Here is a 5,069-nt window from a genome sequence, read left to right as displayed (position 1 = left end):
TAAACCACTACTAGGCTAGTTGAAAGTATCTCTTTGAAATGTCTCCATTGCTTGTCATAAAAGACACAACCCTTCTGGTTTTAAATCAGTATGGTTTGGTCCAAAGAGTGCTGGACCTGGAGTCAACGTATGTGGTTTTGAATCTTGGCTCTGTCATTGACAGCCTATGGAACCAATGCATGCCCCTTCCCTTCTGTGGACCTCAGTTTCCTCACCTATAAAATGAGAAGAGTGGACTAGATCAGAGATGTCAAATACACAGGCTGCCCAGTGTGGACTGAACCAGATTAAAATGTCACTGGGAAATATTTTTTTGTTTCATTAAATATGTTCCAATTACATGTTTGATGATGTTTGACAATCATTTTTCTTTTCTTTTTCTTTTCTTTTTTTTTTTTTGGTGAGGCAATTGGGGTTAAGTAACTTGCCCTGGGTCACACAGCTAGTAAGTGTCATGTGTCTGAGTCCAGACTTGAAGAAATATTTAACAAAATAAATAAAAATGAAACATAGATAATGTTAATATGTGGTTTTCTACATCAATATGGGGCTTGCAGGAATCCTCATGGATGGTTTAGTGGCCCCCTCCTCTTCCAAGCTGCCCCCTTTCCTTTCTATTTGAGTTCGACATCACTGGGCTATACAACCTCTGTGGCTCCTTCAAACTCAAAATGCTCCATTCAACACTAGGACAAAACAGGGAGCTTTGACATTTGACACTCTTCTCAGAATCTTGTTTTTAAATGCAGAGAATAAAATTCGTAAGATCATAGAGAAAATACCCAAATCTGCATGCAATCTGTGGATCAGAAGACTGTTCACGTAGGTTCTAGAAGTGGGTCTGCCAGCTATAGTCATTTTGAAGCAGCGATGAAAAGAAATGATTATTCTGAGATAATCTGTGACCACTGTCATGTGTTACAAAAATATCTGTGATTTCTATCAGCGATTAAGTCCCGGGTGCTGCTGACAGCGCTGTTTGTTGTTTTCGTCATTGGCTGTTGTCCTTCGTTCTAAGAGAGGACCAAAATGACTTCACTATGTTGGGACCGCGCTATAATCATGATGAATGGAAATGCTAAATTTCAACCGGATGTTAATGAAAATAAAGACGTAATTTTTTTCTCATTCAAGCTCATGGACCCCGTGAGTTAAGAACTCCAGCTCTAGGGGGACAGAAGGAGAGACCCTGTCCAGGTGGGTGGATCATGCTGGAAGAGAGCTGGGATAGGCAGAAAGAAAGAACCATTTCCTCTTAGGTGGCACTAGTAGCCTGAGCAAGGAAAGGAAAGCTGTGATCAACCTGATGAATGCAAGCGCTGGGAGGGCTCCTGCCTGAGGGGAAGAAGAGAGGAGGCTGGTTGAATTGTGAAGGTGTCAAATAGCAGGCTGAGTTGCCAGACCTCATTACAGGATCATTACTGGTATGGAGGAGGAAGGGAGGGTGACAGAGGGGAGGTCTGCTCTGGGTGTAATGTCCTGGGCTAGGTTAGATAGGATCTAACTCCCGAAGGTCCCTTAGAGATGACCTAGTCTAATGAGGAAACTAAGGTCCAGAGGTTAAGAAATACACACCAAAACAGGTGATAAAGAGCACGGCAGGGTTTGAGTTCTGGGGTTTTCCACTAAACCACTCTAAATCGGTTAGTCGGTCCCTCCAGACCACTTCCCCTCCCTCCCTAGAATAGAATGAGGTCTAGGTAGAAAAGAAGATCTGTTTCCCACTTTGGTTGGACTAAGGTTCTCATCCAACTTGGTGAGCCTAGGACTTCCTCTGCCCCTCCCCCTTTGGGCTGGGGAGACAGAAAGCCTGAATCCAATTCCTTGACAGGGGACCACAGAAGAAGATGAAGTCTTTCTCAGGTCATTGCCTCTGCTGATTCACTGTCCCTAAGGACTTCCTTTTCCCAGCTTCTCTAGAAATCTCCCCTCCACTCCACTTACACCCTAGGCACCAGGTTCCTGAGGGCACCCAGAGGGCAGAGGTTGCCTCTGGTTGCCCATCTGAGGTGAGAGAGTGGCTGGGCATATGGGCAACTCCAGCTGCTCCCCTAGCCTGTCTAGGGAAGATGGCCTGGCCAGGGGATGGGGGAGGATTAAGATGTCTGAGGTGTACCTCAATCCTGGGCTTTCATGGAAGTCTGGGGTAGTGGCTGGCAAGGGGCCAGAGGCTACCAGGAAGCTGAGTCCCAGACTTCTCAGCTTGGCCCCCTGGGCCCATTAGCCTGGAGGCAGAGCCAGGATGCTCCTCTTCAGTATTCCCAGTACCTCTTAGAGAATCACAGAATATTATCAGCTTGGAGCCAAAATGTGAGGAGTAGAGTGATAAAATGTTAGAAACCTCAAATCGCAGAAAAGTTCAAAGAAGAGAGGACCAGGATGTTAGAAGCTCATAATCAAAGGATGTTCAGGGATTGGGATTCAAGAATATTAGAAACTAATTAAATAACATCCTTTGAATCTCGCAATTAGAGAAGCCTGGGCTATCAGAGGTGGAAGAGGACTTCGAGATCATTTCTAGCCCAGTCTCTCCATATTACAGAGGGAGGAATTGTGGTCCAGAGCGGAGAAGGGCGGGTCTGCAGTCACACACAGCTGACAGCAGACCAGGCTAGGAGCAGAGGCCTCTGGTTTCTTGTTTACCCACCATTTTCCCATTCACCTCAGAAACAGCACATGTCAATGACTGACGATGGAGAGTTAAGGTGATGGACCTGCCCTTTTCTGGGCTAGGGAGCATCCAAAGGGAGGTCTAAAGGGAGCTCCCAGGGGAGCTGGAAAGGTTTTAGCCTTCCCTAGACTCCTCGTTAATATTCTGCTAGGTTGTTTTTTTTTTTTTAAACAGTTCTTAGTTCTGGGTTTGGCCTGTCTGGGGAGGGTGGGGGAGTCGCAATGATGGGGTATGCACAGATAGACACAATAGCCATTGTTGGATCTTGGGAAGATCTGATCTGGCCCTCTGATCAAGGATTTCTCAGCTAGGGAGTGGAGCAGGGTTGGGTAGAGAGATCAAGACTTCCCAGTTCCCTCTCCTTCTCACAAACTGTTGGTCTCGGGGCCAGTGTCTAACTCTTCCTGAGCCCCATCACTGCTGGAATCCTGGGATGCCAGCTGGATCCAGAAGATAGGAAGGGAGGGAGGCAGCAAGCGGGGGGAGATAGGACTATATTTGCACACCAAGACTGTGGTACACACTAGGGTCTGGAGGTCACGTGAGAGTTGCCTTTCAGCTTCAACTCTCCAATGTGGGGAAGGATGTTACCTTATCTAGGGGGGCCCAGACACCCCTTGGATCCTTCTCTTATGGACACAGGCTGAGGTCTCATTTAGTCTGCCTGGTCTAACCCCATCAGTTGACAGGAGAGGAAATGGAGGCCCAGAGAGGGAATGAACCTCGGAGGGGAGGGAGGACAAGCAGGACTGTAACCCAGATCTCTTTGCTGTCAACCTGGGCTCATTCCATTCTGCCCATCAAGAGAGGGATGTCTGGGGAGCTAGGGAAACCCAGCTATCTCAGATCTTCATGTTTTTGGCTCCCACTACCCTGCCCCCATCCTAGGGGGAATGAGAAAGTGAGTGGTGAGGTGCTGCAGACCTTCTGTGCCCCAAATATTATTCTTGGAAGCTCCATCACAGAGTATTAGCTTGGGGCCTGGGAGACATGAAAAGAAGGGGGTGGTATTTTGGGGCTTCTATGGAAGTCTCCATTCCCCTCCCCAGGAAAACTGGTGGCTAAAATATATTCCAGCTGTGACCCCTTCTCCTCGGGCAACTTTCTCTTCTGAGGCTCCTTCAAGGGGATCTCCAAGTACTTAACTGGAGATATTAAGAATCTCCCCTTCCAACTTCTCACTCTGACTCCCTCCCTGGGTTGGGGTGAAAGGGGCTGAGAGAGCTCATAGCCCCTGGAAAACATCAAATCGGAAAGGCATTTCCTGGTTATTTCCCAACTCCTGGACAGTATCCTTACCCCCAGGGCCACAGCCCAGGAGAGATCCTGGAGTCCTGACCTCCCTCCGTCTCAGCCGTGACTTTTGCCACCACCCCCTTCTGATTGGTCAATCTTGTCCCAAAGAAGAATCACTGGTTGCTCATTGGCCGTTCCCTTTAGGGCTGGAAGTTCCCCTAGGCAAGGATGGGGGGTGGGGGGAGAGAATAGAGGAGGAGGCAGGGTTCTGGGGGGACAGTGAGAAAGGAAGGGAAAGTGGGGAAAGTTGGGTGAGGGGAGGAGAGGGAGAAACCCGAGCTGCTGAGCCAGACATGGGGGCAGAGATGGGGGGATAGGGATGGAAGCAGGAAGAGATGGGGACGTCCAGGTGGTAGCAATGGAGAGTGGCCACATGGAGCAGACAGACTGATGTGGAGAAGGGACTTGAGGGAAATGGGGGTAGAAACATGGAAGGGGGGGCAGAGGGAGAGGGATGGAGGTCAGCCGGTGCCAGCGATGAAGGGAGAGATTAAAGGATGAGGCAAAGGGTGGAAAGACGGAGATGTGGGGGAGAGACAGATGTGGGCTGGGGAGTTAGAAAGAGATAAACACGGTGGGAGAGAGAGGTGCAGTGCCAGAGATACAGAAGAGACAAGAGTTTGGGAGAAATGACAGAAAGTGGAGAGAAGATGCGGGGGAGGGAGCTGGATGGAGAGGATGGGGGGAGTAATGGAGAGAGTGAGCTGGATGGGGAGGATGGGGGGAGCAGAGGAAGGAGGAAGATGGAGGGAGGGAGGGAGGGAGGGAGATGGGGCGGAGTCAGGAAGAGGAAACAAAAAGCATCCGTGGGGAGTAGAGCAAGAGAGATAGGGAGTGAGCGAGGGAGAAAGCAAGAGTATGTATGAGCAAGGAGCAACCCCAGAGCCCAGAGAGGAGGAAGAGGCAGCAGGGAGCCACAGTGGGGGAGAGAGAGAACGAGAAAGAGAAAGAGACTGGGACAGAGTCATAGACTAAACATAACTCGAATCAAGACCAAAAGACAAGATAGCACAGAAAGATGAGGAGAGGCAGAGAGAAACTGTGAGAGAGAGAGAGAGAGAGAGGAAGGGGAGAGAGAGAGAGAGAGAGAGAGAGAGAGAGA

Source organism: Vombatus ursinus, unplaced genomic scaffold (assembly GCF_900497805.2).
Source record: "Vombatus ursinus unplaced genomic scaffold, bare-nosed wombat genome assembly UNPS02015030.1, whole genome shotgun sequence".
Taxonomy (NCBI): domain Eukaryota; kingdom Metazoa; phylum Chordata; class Mammalia; order Diprotodontia; family Vombatidae; genus Vombatus; species Vombatus ursinus.
This window is presented reverse-complemented; position numbering follows the sequence as displayed.